The following is a 19,537-nucleotide window of genomic DNA, read 5'->3' on the forward strand; positions in this document are numbered from 1 at the left end:
TATATATATATATATATATATATACATACACACTCACATATATATAAAGAAAAAAATATATATAGTTTTCTTTCTCTGTCAACAGCCCCATCAACCCATGTGGATCTTTTTTTTTCTTTTCTGAAAAATCACTCTGTTCATACCAGGAGACATCAGATGGGTAGAGGAAGGCCACATGCCAATAGATCCATGCCTGGTCAATCTATCTTCTCCTGCCACTAATTGTACTGGACTCTAACCTGCTCACACAGGTGAGCTATAGTACAGAGACATAAACAAAGCCCAGGTTGAGAAAGGTGACTCTGAGATATTTAAATTCTTCTATTTTCTTTTCACTTTCTGGCTCTCATCCTCTTTTTTGCCTGCTGCTCAAATTCTTCATGTATAGATAATCGCAGAGCTGGAGCAAAGCAGGTTCAGGTGGCGTCTACTCCTGTCTGCCTCTGGAACTGTCAGTCTTCCTCATGATATCAGGGTCACCTCATCTGCAAAGGTAGGGTCAGCCCTGAAGAACATGTGGTCTAGGAGACTTTAGCAGTTTTTGCTTTATTATCTGGATTTGGCAGTCTCTACTTTATCTCCCCTGGTGCTCTGTGGGCATCTGTTGTATTCCTGAGTTTCACTTCTGGCCTTTACCAAGAACCCAGAATCTTTCCAGGATATATACTGCTTTATTTCACAGTCCCAGGTATAATAACCAGTGCTCAGAGCTGAATTCATTGGCCTAAACCCTGCCACTCCCTGTTGTTGGTTAATCAGTTATTGTAAAAGAAAACAAACAAACAAACAAGAAACAGAAGCTATTTTGAGTCATAGGAGGGTTTATTGTGTGTCTTAGTCAGTTTGGAATGCTATAAAAGCACCGTGGACTAGACAGCTGGTAAACAACAGAACTCTGTCTCTAACAGTTCTGGAGACTAGAAGTGCCAACATGCTGAGGTGCTGGTGAGGTGTCTTTGGGTTTTCAGATGGCCAACTTCTCGCACCATCACATGGTAGAAAGATACCACATCTCCTTCTCTTCTTATAAGGGTGCTAATTCCATCACAAGGGCCCCACCGTCAGCACCCAGTTTAACCCTACTAATCATCAAAAGGCTTCACCACCAAATGTCATCACACTGGGGATTAGGATTTCAACATATGAATCTTGGGTACACACAAGCACTGTGAGCCCAACCAAGTCTTGAGACTAGAAAAGGAGGATTTGGGGGAACCAGTGTAACTCTGAAGACCAGTTTACTGCCCTGGTATTAGCCTGTCATGTTCCTCAGGTTTCTATTACAGGATCTCTATGATTTTGACATTTCTACAACCTCTTGCTCTTGAATAAACTACCTCAAAATATAATGGTTCAAGCAACAGAAATATTTTCTCCTGATTTTTAATCAGTCCCTTGTTCTGCCTCATGTAGTGTCAGCTGGTGCCCAAGGATGGCTGGAAGGTCCAAAATGTCCTTTATCGCATGTTTGGTTGTAGTGCTAGCTCCAAGGTGGGTGCGCAGCTTGGCTATTGGCCAGGGGTTGGTTTTCTATGTGCTACTGCCTTTCATCCTTACTGGTTATCTGCATACTGAAAAATGCATATAGCCTAACTGTGCTGCCTGTGTGTGACTTAGATTGTAAGTCTGATGTTCCAATTACCTCTCCTCACCCCAGTGGATTGGTTTACATCCGTCTCCTGAATTCTCATAGCACTTCAAACCTCTCCTTTGTGTTTCTCATTTTTGCCTCACCTTTGCATCAAATTTTCCCATTGTCAGGAAGGGAAAGTTTTCCCGTGTTAGTAAGGGTTCCATCAGAACCTGGTGTAAGCATCAGGATATTTAGTATGCATCTTTGAAAGCTCTTCCATTTTGCAAAACCTCCATTTTGGGCCATTTGAACAACTTAAAGATACATCAAGAACAAAGGTTATTTGTACCTTTTTGCTTTCCTTTTGGCTTATCAGATGGTAACTATCACACATCCAGGCATCAAATCTAAAGATAAAAAACTCCTGTATTTTACTGATTATTATCATTATTATTATTAAATTTGCTATAGGGCACATGTGCTCACCAGAGAGAGACAGTGAGAGAGAAAGAAAGAAAGCAATCAGTCAGGTCTGAGACTTAAACCATGGTTGGTCATGTAAGAATCCAGCACCTTAATCACCAGGTCACCTGCTGTGTTCTTATGTGTTTCTTCATATCAATAAAGAAATCCTTCTAGGGACCAGCAGTTAGCGTAATGGCTATGACGCTGGACTCCCACGTGGCTGACCGTGGTTTACATCCTGGGCCCGGTGGCTTAAAACTCACATGAGCATGCGTGCCCAAGATCCCGAGAGGAGAAAGGAGAAGGGACTGTGGCATGGCCATCCACCCTGGAGGGTGGTTTCTCGCTTTCTGTCTCTCTCTGTCTGTCTGTCTGGCGAGTGCACGTGCCCTATAGCAAAAACCTCTTAAAAAAAAAAGAAAGAAAAGAAATCCTTCTCAATTGCCTCCATAGGCAGCTTTCTCTTATGTCTCGTTGGCCAGCATTGAATCATAGGAACTCCTCCCCCAACACCAATCACATGGTTTACTAGTTGGCCCTGAGCTGGGGAGATTTCTAGAAATCTATGTGTACTCATCACAGTAGGAGTGCTTCAGCAGGGAAAAGAAGTCACAATTTCTCTTTTCAGAATCACCTGTTTTGTCGCTGATTGCCTTCACTGTGAGCAGACAGGTGCCTTTCTGCATTCTACCTTTGCTGGGTCAATTACAGAGCTTTCAGAGGACACAAATGTATTTGACAAGTCTCATTGGAAAGAAAATTTCTTCAGATTAACAATAAATTGATCTGATTACCTAATCCTACTATCATTCAGGAGAAAAAGGCAGGGCTGAAGCAGAGTAGCAATCTTTATTCATATCAATCTGTGAACGAATGGAGAATGTAAGAGGAGTTAGAAGCAAAGAATGAAAAATCTCTGCACTCTGAAGGCTAAAAAATACCTGCTTCTCAAAGGCATTCCTAGTCAGAGATGGGAAGAACAGATATTAAAGAAGTTCTAAGAATTTTACAAGCTTGTTGATTTTTTTTTTTTTTTTTGTAAAAGTGAAAGGGTATCAAGACTTTAATATTTGAAACACAGATGGGGGGGGTTGCATTTTTGTTAGCAACTGTCAAGTTACTTTTAGACAAGAGCTATGTTTAAATTTGTGAACTTTGTAAAGACCAGCAGATGAGGGAACCAGCAGTTAGCATAATGGCTATGTCACTGGACTCCCACGTAGTCGACCGTGGTTCACATCCCAGACCTGGTGGCTTAAAACTCACGCTGGGCGCGTGTGCATGCATGCCCAAGAGGAGAATGGAGGAGAAGGGATTACGGTGTGACCATCCCCCCTGGGGGGTGATTTCTTGCTTTCTGTCTCTATGTCTCTCTCTGTCTGTCTGGTGAGCGCACGTGCCCTATAGCAAAAACCGGGGCCCTTGCCACAAACAAAAACCCCTCAAAAAAAAAAAAAAAAAAAAAAAGACCAGCAGAGGAAGAATGGTTTCTGGCCAGGTACTGTAGTAGGTTTGACGTGCACGTTGGTCATACCATGTGGCAATGATGGTGAAAGACTAATAGATTATTTTAGAAACAGATTTCTGTTGGGATAACTGTTGGTCTTTATATAGTACCTCTATGGTAAAGACTAACATGAGCCAGGTAAAGTTACTTCTTCCTTTTTGTCTTAGTTCATGGTGATCTGAATATGCCTCTTTTAACAGACTTCTCAATCTATTCTAGCACATATTTATTCAGTCTCTACTGGATGTCAAGTTCTGTTCTGCTAGTATTTTTAACTATAGTCTCTATTCCTACTGCTTTATTTCTGTTCCTTACTAGCTCTTTCTTGAACTGTTGCGCTCAGAATATAATACCTATTCGCAAGAAATTTGCAGTCTGAGAGGAGACTGTCCCAGACACTATTGGTTAAAGACCAAGCAAGTATTACTTCCCTTCTTCTTGTTGGAAGAAACCAGTTTTCTTCTCATGGCTCCTCCTCCATTACATGACTTAGAGGAGATCCCACTTAGTCAAGGCTCATCATGGTGTGTGTACCAGTCATTAGCCTGTGGAGAAAGGCCATGCTTCATGTGATTCAATGCTGGCAAGGAGATGTATGAAGGTATCTGAGAAAGAGTTCTTTGTTGATGTGGACATATAGGAATGCAGTATATTTTTATTTTCAGAACTGATGTCTGGAAATGCTATTTTCACTTTGTCTCAGGAGGTGATTGCTCTCAGATAAGCTAACAAGATAGAAAAAAGGTAGGAATAACCTTTTTCCTGATGCTATCTTTAAGTTGCTCAAATGACCCAAAATGGAGGTTTTACAATGTAGAACAGCTGTCATGATGCATATTAAATATCCTAATGTTTACTCCGATGGAGCCCTTACTAACACAGGGCTTGCCTAGAAAGGGCAAATCGACTGCAGTGGTGAGGCAGAAATGAGAAACACAAAGCAGAGGTCTGAAGTGCTATGAGAATTCAGGAGAGGGAGGGAAAACAACCCACCGGGGTGAGGAGAAGTAATCAGAATATCAGACTTACCACTTAAGTCACACACAGGCAGTACACTCAGGCCACAGGCATTTTTTGGTATGTGTCTGGCTTATAGAATGTCTAAAATTTTAAACCAGATGTCAAAAGAAAAATTGTGATCTTTTCTATAAAAGTCAATTTTTTCAAAAAGCCTTTGCTCTAATGTCTACCTAGCAACAGTCTGGGACTGAGGACTGCTATTCCTTTAGATGGAGGCTGGGCGTTCACCAGACTCACTGCCCTCAAGGTAGCCTCCGCCTAGATTTTGACTGCTAAGTTTATGAAGGAGAAGCATCTGCTACAGAAAAGCTATTTTATTTACTATAGGTAAGGTTGGAGAGTGAAGTTGAATAGATTAACATAGATGTAAATAAGTTTTGTGGTAGACTGGCAATATAGTGTGTGATTAATTTATACTTTCATTCAAGAAAGTCTGTGATGGGGAACCAGCAGTTAGCGTAATGGCTATGTCGCTGGACTCCCACATAGTCGACCACGGTTCGTGTCCCGGATCCGGTGGCTTAAAACTCACGCCGGGCACGTGTGCGTGCGTGCCCAAGATCCCGAGAGGAGAATGGAGGAGAAAGGATTGCGGCATGACCATCCCCCCTGGGGAGTGAGTTCTAGCTTTCTGTCTCTATGTCTCTCTCTGTCTGTCTGGCGAGCGCACGCGCCCTACAGTGAAAATCTCTTCCCCCCCCCCCAAAAAAAAAAAAAGAAAGTCTGTGATGAAAAGAGGAAAGGGGTGGATTCACTTGAGGCATGTGAGGGTTAGAAAAAAAAAATCTTTTCTAAGTTAAAGGGAGTCTTGCGCTTGTTTCCCAGCAGAAGGATCAAGTTCATTGTGTGTTGAGTGCAATGAACCTTTTTAATAATATGGAGGATGTCCCCGGAATCTGCTGTAACACTTATTTTACAGGATCCCTGAGGTACTATCTATCCTAGATCCATACTTCCCCAAACACTTCAGAGTATGGAGGACACATTATGAGCTACAGGATCCTGTCATTATATTTAATATACTATTGGATTTACCTAGAAGGGTAGAAGACTGATTAAGATAAATATAGACAATGATCTCATCTTGGAAAGAATTACTATGGAGAAAGATTTTGACAAGATGATCCCCTTTTTATCTGAACAATAAAATATATCAATTTCTCATAGCTGTTGTGTTTGGCCAGTTCATCTGGTGAGAGAACGGAAAAAGGGAGACATTCATCTATTTTATAGTCTGTAGTCCATCACTCAGACCAACTTAGAAAGAAGAGTGCATAGAGAAAACATTTGGAAAGAAATGTTATTTTCAAAACTTCTGGAGTCAGGGACAAATCCCATCAACCCAATTCCAACAAAGTATGGAGACAAGGTTTTGCTCTCAAGTTGTCTTTATTTGCCCTCATTAACTCTAAAGCTTTTTACCACTGGCCAGCAGTAGCATATTAAAATTAATAATGTGGTTTCTTAAAAAGTGCAAGAGTGATATAATTAGCATATTAGCATAAGGTTAATGATTTTTAAAAAGAAAAGGCTAGTGATGTGCTTAAGAAGGAAAAGAAATTGCTCAACTTAATTGGCCTCCTCCATTTTTTTTTTCACTTGTGTTTGAGGTAAGAAGATTGAACCAAGTGTTAGGATATCTGTGGGTAGGCCATATTAAACAGATTATGAATTGATTAACAAATAAAATCCACCCAGTAAATGGAAATGGGAGGCGAATCCACGTGGGAAGAGCAGAACACACTATTTAACACACTGTTTAAAGGCACTGAAGACTTTGTTGAACGTTTCATTTGGGATACCAATCTCACTACAAATATCTAGCATCAAGACTTTTACCAAAATTGATCCATAGATGTGAATCCAAAGAATCGTTTTTTAATGGAATATATCTAAGTTCCATTAAATGCCTATAAGACTTTTCATGATAGAATACTTAGTATTTTAAGTTGAGTGTTATTTTTATAAATAAGAATAAAGATGGTAAAAGAATACATACTTTTTAGAGCAGATTTATAGGCACATCTAGCCTTTGCTAGAGTGGTAGGTATTCAAACAGCAGTGGTGCTTGAGAGGCACAGTGGAGTTTGGAGCATGGCTCCGTGGGCTTGTCTCCCAGTTCCATGTTTTATTAAATGTGTAACTGTGGGGCCAGGTGGTGGCACAGTGGTAATGCAACTGACCCATTTGGAAAAGATCCGAGACAGCCCTGAGCATGCCAGACATGCACACACATGTCTGGGTTTCAGGCTTTCAGGCTGAGACTGGGGATGGATCAGGGTGTGAAGGCCCTGTTGGGGTGCCTGTCTCTCCTGCTCTCTTCCTGTATGTGTACACGTGTCTTTCTGTTTCTTTCTCTCATGGGAGAAACAAGTAAATACACTTTAGAAGTAATGTATAACTTAGTGCTTAACTTGTTGGTGACTAAATGTTCTCATTAATAAATGGGACTATTAATAACTCATGAATTTTTTTGGAGAAGGACAAAGGTGATGCACTTTTAAAATGTGCATGGATGGGAACCAGGAGTTAGCGTAATGGCTATGTCGCTGGACTCCCACGTAGTTGACCGCGGTTCGCGTCCCGGACCCGGTGGCTTAAAACTCACGCCGGGCGTGTGTGCATGCGTGCCCAAGATCCCGAGAGGAGAATGGAGGAGAAGGGATTGCGGCGTGATCATCCCCCCTGGGGGGTGATTTCTGGCTTTCTATCTCTCTGTCTCTCTCTGTCTGTCTGGCAAGCGCACGCGCCCTATAGTGAAAAACCTCTAAAAAAAAAAAAATATGTGCATGGCCCATTTGTGTCTTTAGCAGTCAACCGGAAAGAGCTCATTAAACAATGGCTATTATTATAAAGGTAGTTCATAATTTGTAGTGTTTGATTGACTTAACATACTTTTGAGGCTACTAAAACTACAAAATTGTAGGGAGGGGAAAGCAGAAAAAAATGTATGAAGAAATTTATCCTTATAAAGACTGTTTTCTGTATGAAATTAATAGTACTCTTTTGGCTAAATATATAAATGTCTGAATTAATCTTAGTTATCTGCTGACTTTGTGTATTGATATAGAAAGGTAGGTAAAGATATTTATAAGAGATCTACTCACATTTGAAAAGGAGTAGAATATTATACACAAGGCATTTTTTTAATGAGGGATTTTTTTTTTTAATTTGACAGAGTTGCATGTACTCGCCAGAGAGAAAATGATAAAGCACCACCCACCCACCCCCTTTGGGGAAGAACACAATGCAATCCCTTCTCCTCCATTTCTCCCTCCTTTGGGAATTTTAGGCATACATGTACATGCATCTGGCATGTTTTTTAAGCTGGAACTTGAACCTGGTCATTGATCATGTGACGTCAATTTAATCACCATTCCACTGGCCAGTCAGTGAGGGACATTAAGAGTGAACAGGGGCAAAAATACATGTAGTTGACAAAAAAAATTAAAAGTTATTTGCTGATGATAATGCATATGGTAATGTCTTTGTTTTGACTGATATGGGGGAAAAGCAATGCTATACATTATAAAGATATATAATGATTCAATATAAAAAATGTGCTCAAGTGTCAGAGGGCTATCTGGAAAAACCAGGTAAGTTCCTACCTCTGAGAATTTCCCCATTTGTAAAATGAGTATATTAATAAAACCTTCCACCTAGGTTGTGGTGAGGATTAAGTAAAATAGTCTTGTATTATTAGCACACTTCCAGTCATGTAACAATTATACGATTCATATTATTGTCAGTATCAATACTAACAATGTATACACATGTATTATAGAACTGCTCACATCAGTTCTGTCACCTTTATTTTATTTTTTCACAATTTTTTTTTTCTTTTCTTTTGAGAGATTTTTGCTATAGGGTTCATGTATTTGCCAGAGAGACAGAGAGACAAAAAGTGGGAAATCACCCCCTGGGTCATGGTCACGCTGCAACCTTTTCTCCTTCATTCTCCCAGGATTTTGGGCATGCACATACACTTGCCTGCTATGAGTTTTGAGCCTCTGGGTCTAGGACTTGAACCAGTTTCAACTAGGTGGGAGTACAGTGACATAACCATTATACCATCTGCTGGTTCTATTTTTTTAAAAAAATACTTTTAAAGTTTATATATAAGCACTGTAAATCTTTTAGTGTACAGAATGATTTTTCCCAGCATGAATGCTGTGCATATCAATCAAGTCAAAGAGATAATCATATACATTGTCATCAACAGGTAACTTTTTATTCATGAGTTTGTTAAATGTTAAATGTTTTTTCCCCCTCTCCCCTGATCCCCTCTCCTCTCTCTCCTACGCCTTGATCCCTACTATGGAATCCATAGTTGCCTTCCTTGCTGTTGCTCTTTCCCATCTTTCAACCTTGTAAGAGCTCTCAGTCCCCAGGAAGGGAATGTATGGAATGAGCCATAAGAAGAATGTCTTAGGCTTCAGTCTCAGACCTCCATTCACTTCCCAGTGTCACGAGCTCACTTGGGGTAGTTTAGCAGTCAGCTTTTTCTGAGTAATGAACCATTCCAACATTTAATAGCTTAAAGGAACCAGCATTGATGATTTCTCATGCTTCTGTGTGTTGCTTTTTGGTTCTAGTTTGGTACAGCATGGCTGAGGCTCAGTGGTCTAGGGTAACTTAGTCGTATGTCTGTGGTCTCAGGTAGGACAACCAGGCAGTTTCCCAGCCTCTAGGAAGACAGACCAAGTTTGTTCACATAGTTTGAGAAAGGGATCCCACAGCGAAAAGTGATCCCAATGAGCAAGAGTTTTTAAAGCTGAATTTTGCTTTATATTTGCTAATGTCCCCCAGGCTAAAGCAAATCATATGGCAAAGCCCAGATTCTAGGAGTAGAGAATCTCCATTGTTTTGGTTAGAGAAGCTGCAAAGTCACATTGCAAAGGAGCATGGAACTAAGACCAGGAACATTTTGTGACCACATTGCAATCTACTAGAGGAGGTAATTTAATATCTTGAAATAGAATTTTCCAAGCTTTTTCTCTTACACTCAAATACAGCTTCAGATTTTTTTATTTTTGGCTTGCTTTTAAGGATATTTCAGCATAGTACTCTTAAATAGGTATTTAATTCTATTTCAGCTTAAAACCACTAAATTCCTTATTATATTTCCCCTTTTTTGAAGAAGTATTCTGAACACGGTGAAATGCAGTGCATATTTTTCATACATATGCAAAGGAAAGCAAATAAATTTTAGACATAAGCAAAGGAACAGATGATATATTGGTTATATTACTTTTCGTATTTTGTACTTGCTAATATATCAATACTTTCACCTTCTTTACAAATTCACATTTATTGTTTCATATTTCCTAGTCATCTCTCTGCAATTGGGCCATCAGCCTTGGGGGAGATCACATAGGGCACCAGATCCTCACATCCTTCTGCAACTATGCTCTTGTCATGGTCTCACTTTGAAAAGTCTATTTCTGTGCCCTTTGATTTTAGACTTGGCCTTGTGACAAGCTTAGAGCAAAGACAAAGCAAATGTATTTGGCCAAGCCTGGCCTTGAATAGCCTAACCCCAGCTCACTTAGGATATGTGAGCCATAATAAATCATTGATATTTGAAGTCATTGTGTATTGGGGTGTTTTGTTAGGTAGCAAGAGGAAACTGACACTGAGCCCTTAGGGGTAGGCTATTCTGCATAATAATATAGTAGATTACTTAGGTTAGGAGTTGAGAGTTGAGGGGACTTGAAAAGTCTGCAGAAAAATTGAATTAAAGTATGAGTTTATTTTCGTAAAAAAATTATTTTGAAATCCATGCAAGTTTTTTTCATAATATGCATTTTCTATAAATTTTATAAACATACCTTGTATATTTGTTCATTAAATTTTGACATTGTCTTAACTTATTGTTGTTGCCATAACAAAAACATATCATAAAATTTAGTGGCTTAAAACAAAACAAATTTATCCTTTTTGGGGAGGAGGAGTTTTCCATAGGCATGTATACTTGTCAGAGAGAGACACAGATGGAGAAAAAGAAAGTGAGAAATCAGCCCCCAGGGAGAATGGCAATGTTGTAATCCCTCCTCCTCCATTCTCCTCCTGGAATTTTATCCAGACACTCACATGTGCCCAGTGTGATTTTTAAACTTCTAGGTTCAGAGCTTGAACTGCAGTTGGCCATGTGGGAGTCCAACACCTTAAGCACCATGCCACCTGCTGGCCCCCAGAACAAATTTATCTTGTAGTTTTGGCGATAAGAAGTTGAGCATGTTTTCACTGGGCTTGAGCTCAGGTGTTGACAGGGTTGCAGTCCTTTCTGGAGGGCAGAATCTGTTTCCTTGCCCTTTCCAGTTCCAAAGGCTATCCAAATCAAACCTTTCAACCTTGATCTTGGACTTTTAGCTTCTAGGATTGTGGGAAAGTAAATTTCTGCTGCTTAAGACACCCAGCATGTGGTATTTTGTTAGGATAGCCCCACAACACTGAAGTAATCTTGAAATCCAGCAACATAGCCTGGTCTGACCATTCTTCTCTCAGAACATCTTTTTAGTTAAGAGTTTCTGCTTTTAAGATTCAGATGAACAGCCTGGTATAATCTTCCCATCTTAAGATATTCAACCCGACTCACATCTACAAAGTCTTTTTGCCACATAGAAGAACGTATTCCCAGTTTCCAAGGATTAGAATATAGAACATAAAACAGGGACATCTTGGGGATTTGCCAATCATAGACAAAGAAGATACTCTTGAAATGATACAATTTCTTAGTTCAATCAAGTTATTGTTTTTAGATGAGAAGTATTAATTTTGTCGTTTTGAGAGAGTAACTCGCTATGCGATCATTACATAGAGACAATTTATTTTTTTCCTTGCATTTTCTCATTTCCTAATTCTAGAATCAAGATTTTAATTAGAATTTGCCTTACTCTCTGTTTTTCAGCAGAATGCAGAAAGACTTACTCAATGCAGATTTTTGCTATTAAATATCATTCTCCACTAACTCACTTCTTACCATCTTGCCTGTTTTTATAAGATTTCCTCTAGCTCTTTCTATCTGGTGACCCTGCCTCTCTACTGAGCAAAGTTATTAACAAAAGCCGTCAGCTGCAAGAGCCTTTCTTCCCATCTATAAATGAACTCCACAGAAAAAGCTCTGATTTTTTTTTTCTTTTGGAAGGCTTCATACTGCCAATGGAAAGTTAAGAAATAATCGCATGGTATGCTTGCTTTTTCATGATCTGGGTCTCAGAAGCTCTATTAAAAGTCTATTAAGTATTTTATCAGCTTCTGTTGGAGCTGCAGATGATAACTTCATGTTGGAATTCATTTTCCACACATGCCAATTATAATATCAGAAGTGTGCTGAGCTAAATTTTCATATTTGCATTTGATGGCTAGGGCCAGCTGGAAAGCATTTTCCACTGTGAGTTAAGTGTCATGTGCATCTTTAAATTTAGATATTCAAACACACAAGGCTGGAGAGATGCAAAGAAATAGCAGACAAGAGACCCATTTTTGGCCAACTCACAACTGAACATCCAATCATCAATTAAACAACTCTACCCATGGTAAGGCAAGGGGGGTTGTAAGCGCTGTTCAAAACTTCTTTGTAATCTGGTCAGAAACTAACTTGCCTATTCCTTATGACAACATCTCAGTCCACAACACCTTAACATTTTGCTTTCTTATATGGAATAATTCCTAAAACACAAAGTGACAGTTGTTTTCTAAGTTATAAACACAGTCCTGAATCCATTATGACCTCCTCTGCTGTTTCTCCTCTGACTTTAGTTGGTTTGCTGCCGGAAAGCCGAAGTCTTTCCGCTTCTCAAGAATGTAATACTTCATGGCTCATTTGAAATAAAGTTGCACAAAGCAAAGTTTTATGGCAGGGGGTGGCTGCAATATCCTGGGTGGCATCTGGCAGTTTTCGATCTAACGCAAGTCAGTCAGAGGCTGGCATTCCCCGGAGGCTTCCCCTAGTTGAGCTCAGTTGAAACAAAAGGAGAGAAATGAGGACTTATAAAGTGTCACGGGCTTCATGCTAGGAAAATTTGGATTTCCATTCTGTGACTTCAGCTGTCAAGTTCCTAAAATGGATAAAGATCTTTGCAGTCACTCCATGAGACATCTCTATGGCATCAGCATTTTGCAAATTTAGAGAAAGCAACATTGACAGAGGTTCAGCAAATATTTCTATCAAACCCAGATGGATGTAAACAATGAGCACGAGCTGGGAGAGATGGCCTTGAACACACCTTTTGGCTGTTTCTAAACGCCGTATGCCGTGTTTTGTGCTGCTCTGAAGAACCTGTAGGAAAGCAATAAAACAAATTATTTTCTCTACTGATGCTGTGCACCAAAAGGACATTTCTTTCTATCCATAAGCATACAGGGTTTATATCAGCTATGTTGGATCAGAAAATGTCTTTTGATAGATATTGAAACAATAATTTAAAGTTTGAACTTGAATCCTGTGATTGCATACTCAGGTTCCCAAGAGGAGAAAGAATTGAGGCATGGCTATTCCCCCAAGAAGGGTGATTTCTCACTTCCCCTCTCTTTGTCTCTACCCTATGGTAAAACAAAAACAAAAACAAAAACAAAAACAAAAACAAAAACAAAACAAAACAAAACAAAAAACCAAAAAAAACCAAAACAAAACAAAAAACAAAAACTGAAACTAAAACAAAACAAAAAATGTCATTTCTCCTAGATAATCATTAATCTTCTTTTGTCTGTGATAGAGGACTTCACATCTAAGGAAATGTGAGGATTTGTGAGAGTTTGCATCCATGGCCCAGATTCCTTCTTTTGTCTCTGTATCCATACCTCTTATGATTGGATTTTGCAGTTCCTTTAACTGGAGAGGTCCAATCTATTTCCCTAGCCTGTGGTGACTTGCTTCAGCTATTAGAATTCAGCTCAATAGATGGCATGCTAATTCTGAGCATTGGCCCAGAAAGGCCTTTGCATGTTTCTGCTTCATTCTTGTACTTTCACTGTGGTCAAGAGCCTTTGACTTACTTGCATCTGCAGGAATGATCTAATGGCCCCCAGACCTGTAAGAGGACCGAGAGCAGCTGAACCAGTACACACATCCCCTGCCACCTGCCATGACTTGCAGACACCCAAGCTGTAACAGTAAATGATTATTGTTTTAAATTATGCATTGTTTTAAACTATGTTTTGTATATTTTATGTTTTCTTAAAGTTCTTCTTTTAAGTTTCTTTATTTATTGCTTCCATGAACAAGGGAGAGAAAAACATCTCTAGCAGGGTATCACTACTAGCCCTCAGCCAGCCCTAGATATGTGCAAATGCACAAATACTGTATTCAGGGAAGTCTCTGGACTTGAACCAGGAACCCTCCCATGAGGGACTGCCTCATATAGTGTTGTATTTTGTGGTCATAGCCCATTGATACTAGAGTGCTGGTACTTAAACATTCAACAGATATTTACTAAATGAATGAGGAATGACTATAACTCTATCTGGAATATTTCTGTATGTGTGTGCATATGTTCACAAATGTGTATGTACATATCAGTAAAATACATATAACACAGAAACATAGAGACAGATGCACACAAATAAATATTTCCACCTGTTTACAGGGTCGAACCCTTCCCTATTTTTGTTTTTTAACAATTCCCTTTTGAAAGCTGTATTGAGATTAATTGGTGAGTTGCAAAATTCACACAGAGACACATCTAACTTGTTCCAAGACTCTCCAGTTCGGTTGTCCCACTGCACATGACTTGAGTAGTCAAGTCATTCCTTCCATGTGTTTTGTTGTTATCTGGCTCTCCACTTCACTTGGTAAAGTGATTAAAATTTTCCAAACAAAAGAACAGCAATATTGACCACTCCTCCAAACAAAAAAGAAACAGAAATAATGTTTTAATTTGCTAGACACAACTATGGCTTTATAAGAATAACAATGTCTATTGTAAGCAATTTTAGCACTGAGATGCAGGAAACATTCAGGAAAAATTTCTTCTGCATTAAAGCTATAATTGTACTTAAGGAGAATATAGTAGGATTAATTAATTTCACAGCCCAATGGGAGGCTGATTATGGCTTTCTAAGCTAAATTTGAAAGTAAAACCTTGAGTTGATAATGGCATTCATGTTTTCTAATCAATTTCTGTTCCTAAACATATTTGTTATGGTAAAGGAAAGGAGAGTTGAGAAGCAACTGATGAACCATTTTATTCTTAAAACATTTTAAGAATTTTGAATTTAAAATTTTTTCATTTGTATGTATACGAATATAGAAACTTTTATGTGCCATTTTTCTGATGTATGAGACATTGTATAAGTCCAATTTGGCATGGGGTTCAATTTCTACTAGGCATTTAAAAAGCCATAAGGTTGTGATTTTGAGTTTAGCTGTAAAGGGCCATGTTGATCAGACCATAGCCTTTGACTACTCTCCCACTACAAAGATTGTAGGCCACAAGGTTTTTCCTTCACATGCATATTTTTAATAGAAAGAGAGGTGTCAAGTGAGCTAAAATTCGAAGAGAATTCACCATTGAACAATTGACTATTGTGAGCTTCTAAGATTCGTCAGAGAAAAATAGTGGGATTATTGTTAATTTCAATGAAATGTCAAACATTTTTCTCCCAAGTCCTTATAGGATTCTGAATGCTTTCATTTTAAGAGACTGAAGATAATTTGAGTTTCCTATTTATGGCATAGTTATTTTCTATGTTACCTTCTTTGTTACATTTATAAAAATATAAATGTCAGAAAAATACAGGCTCTATGTTAGAGAAAATAAGGAATAAGAAAGTCCTTTAGTCTTTTTGTTGTCTGTTTGTTTATTTATTTATTGGGAGAGAAAGAAAGAAAAAGAGGCAGGGAGAGAGGCAAGCACCCACCACAGGGGCTCATGCCAATCCTCTCATGCTGCTTTCCTAGCTGGGATCACAGGCCTGTACTCCCAGCATGTGTAAGTCAACCCAGAACCTCAACTCTGATATTCCTTAAGGCTTCCAGCATAGCAGAGTGACACACCACCGCTGTACCACCATAGGTGGATCAATCTTGATCTTATATTTGTACTTACAATAGTTTTTCTTCAAAACTGGCTGGCAGGTGAAAAACGTCCAAATTTTCCACTGATGGAATGAACCAATTGATTGTTATCATTGATTTGACTAATATCAATGATTTATTAGAACAAAAAAGGGGGTCCATGAACGATTTTATTCCTAGGAAGTTTGAATTTTAGGACTTATTCTTAAAGTTGATGATGAGCATTCTCTGTGCTTACTTGGTGAATTCAGAACTATGTTAACAAATTACAACCCTGGATAGTGGTAGTGCATGTCTTGAGGACTTTAAAAATGATCTTTTTATATGATTGCTTAGATGATTTTTCCCTTTATTCACAGGAGTTTTATATGTGCATCTCTGTGTATGTGGATGTGTTGGGAAGTAAGTGCAAGAATCTTATTCATTAAATTTTCAGAAAGCATTGAAGAGGCTGATCGATCTCATGTTTTAGATTCCAAACATAAATATATTTTATAGACAATGCATTGCTTTCAGGAGGTAGAATGGATATTCTTCTTTGGGGATTACTTATTGATTTTCTTTAGTGTATAACAATATACAGTACTTTATTGCTTACTTTTAAGCAAATGCCGAATCAATAGTAGGTTATACATGCATACAGTGTGTGTGTGTTTAGAGGCATAATCCAGAACATATGCCTTGGTCATAGTGGGAACTTGTGGAAATGCTTGTGTTAGATGATCCTTATTAATCGATAAGAGTGGAGATGCAAGCAGAATGATTTCACTTTTCATTCTCAATGCTCAGTTCTCACAAGAAGTCATCTTTTTTGTACTTTAATGTTCAAATAGGGCAAACTGCAGGCAAGTGTATTTGTTCCAGGTTTTGGATAGTGGATATAGTCAAATCTTGAAATACAGAGTTAACAGTATTAATTGTGAGTCCTCAAACTGAAATTTTAAAAGGTTTATTTATTTTGTCCTAAAAAAAGATAAAGAGCAAGCAAGAGAGAGAGAGAGAGAGAGAGAAAGAGAGAGAAAAGCATCCCCGATGGTCTTAATACCATGACCCACTCACTGCTTCAGCCAGCCCCAAATATTGGACATGTGTACCCATATACTCCGGGAGGGGAGGACTTTGGATGAAACCTCAAAGTCTGCATATGTGTCACCTTGCAGTGTATTGCATTTTACACTGTTCCATTATCTAGTCCTGACACTGATATTGACCTTTTTCTTTCCAAATATTATTTTATCTTTCTAAATTTTAAAATTTAAATATGTATATATATATATATATATATATATTACCTATTTCATAATATGTAATCTAAGCCATGTAAGATAAAATAGTTTGAAAACAAGAGGTATATAAACAAAAAACACTGTTACGTGCTTTCAGAGTGTTTCCACTCATTTGGGGAAAGACAGAATAGTTCATAAGAAACAGAAAGATTTAACTATTTTTTTTTGGCTTTTCTGTGTTTATGTCATTTTATTTCCTTAAATATTCTATGTAGCTTGAATTCTCATTTTCCTCTATGACTTTCACACATTGTAAAGGATGCTTTTCGTGAAGTGTGAAATGAATGGCTATCTGCGTCGTAAGGGGATGGGAAAGACTGTTATATATCCTTAATGTTATTGGTTTGTTTTTAAAATGATGGAATATTGATTACGGCAATGTTCTGTTACTTCTCTTTGTACATCCCACATTCATTACCTTATGTGATAAGGGAACCATAAAATGTATGCAGGACAAGTGTAATAAATTTGAAGAAAAAGAAGGAACTGAAGCTTAGTGATGGCAAGCTAAAAGTGGTATGATTACTAGGTATCTGGTAAAAGTTTGAGGTGGAGTTAGAACCCCCGGCTTTGTCTACTTTCCACTGCCACTCATTTATCTGTCAGCTAATGAGAAGTTATGTCAACACTAAGTGATTATACAATGATAAATAAACTGAGTTTTGATAAGCCAGCTGGAGAAACAGACATGAAAAAGATAAAAATATGAGCAAGTATTGCAATAGAAGTACAAACCGAGTGCTGAAACAGTCAGGAAAACAGTACTGAGAATGATGTTGGAGGAAGATCTTGAAGAACGCTAGAATATTAGAATAAACATACATTTAGGCAGGCAGCTCCAAATATGTATAGAACCTAAGCATTTCTTGCTATTATACCTCAAATGTGCAAGTGTACTCTAGACCACCATCCATTCTGCTCTGAGACTCTCAGACTGCTCTTCCACATGCATCTTGTCATCCTCCACCAATGGGTTAACAATAGTAGCAACAGCAAATAAATCGGGTGACCTCCCTTTGTATAATCCTTCAGTGGCTTTCCATCGCTCTTAGAGTTTGGTTCTAAACTTCACTATGCCTTAAAACTCTACACCATCTTGTCCCTATTGCCTTTACATTTTCAAGGTGAACTATATTTTTCCTTCCTTATTTTCCAATCAGGTTGTTTTCTTTTTGTCCTTTGGAAATGTTAAGACCAAATTGAATGACTAATTTTATGAGTCAAGTTTACTTATTTATTTATATGAGAGAGAGAGAAAAAAAGAGAGGAAAAAGACAGAGATTGAATTTTGACAGAGTCTCACCACGATAGGATCCTCCTGCCACAGCCTCCCAACCAGCAAGGACTATAGGCACATGTCACCACACCTGGCCTGTTTGGTTGACCATGGAACCAAACCTGGGCCTCCCATGTGTGCTCAGCCTCTGATTAGCAGTGTCTTAGCATTGTTTGCCACTGTGGCTGATCCAGTACCCAGATATTTTATTAAACATTTCTCAATGTTTCCATGAAGAATTTTGTGTATGTGTATGGTTGAAGAATAACATTTAAATGAGTGGATTTTGAGTAAGGTACATTACCTTCCACAATTGGAGTAATATTCTCCCATCAGTGGAAGGCTGACCTTTCCTGTGAAAGGAAATCTACCCAGCAAAAGGCCTTTGGACTTCACCTATATCTCTTCTGTGGTCTCCAACCTGTTGGCCCACCTTGCCTATTTTGGACTTAACCAAATCTCCACAATCGTATGAACCAATTCCTTAAAATAAATCTTTCTCTGGGACACCCAGCAGTGGGTGTAATGTCTACATCACTGGACTCCCATGTAGTGACTGGTTCGAGTCCTGGACCCAGTGTCTTAAACTTAGGCCGAGCGCATGTGCATGTGTGCCCAAGATCCCGAGAGGAGAATGGTGGAGAGGGGATTGCGGCATGGCCATGCTCCCTGGGGGATGATTTCTCACTTTCTGTCTCTTTTCCTCTCTCTTGTCTTTCTGGTGAGTGTACGTGCCCTACGGCAAAAGCCGCTCCTAAAAAACAAAAAACAAACAAATAAATAAATAAATAAACAAAAAGAAAAGGAAAAAAAAATAAAAAATCTTTCTCAATATATGTATACATATCCTGTTAGATCGGCTACTCAGAAGAATCCTGCCTAGTATACACCTCAGGGACTCTGCATGCTGTTCCCATCCTAGGAAAGTTCTAGCTAACTCATATTTCAGGTTTCAGCTTAAATGTCTTTTGGCAGAGACACTTTCTATAACCTTCCAAACTCGATGAGATTTCTTGTTAAAATTTATTTTATATAGGACCAGCAGTTGGTGTAGTGGCTATGTCGCTGGACTCCCATGTAGTCGACTGTGGTAGGAGTCCCAGACCTGGTGACTTGAACTCACACCAGACGCAAGTGCGTGCATGCCCAAGGTCCCGAGAGAATGGAGGAGAAGGGATTGCAGCATGGACATCCCCCCAGGGGTGATTTCTCGCTTTGTGTTTCTCTGTCTTTCTCTGTTTTTCTGGTGAGTGCACATGCCCTATAACAACAGCAACAAAACATTTCCAAAAAAAAAAAATTGTTTGTATATCACTTTCTATTTTGTTTCATGGTACATGTGATAGATTATAGTCACATATTTTGTTGTATAATTATTTTATATATATATATA

This window comes from Tupaia chinensis, unplaced genomic scaffold (genome assembly GCF_000334495.1).
Source record: "Tupaia chinensis unplaced genomic scaffold, TupChi_1.0 Scaffold143680_1, whole genome shotgun sequence".
NCBI classification, from domain to species: domain Eukaryota; kingdom Metazoa; phylum Chordata; class Mammalia; order Scandentia; family Tupaiidae; genus Tupaia; species Tupaia belangeri.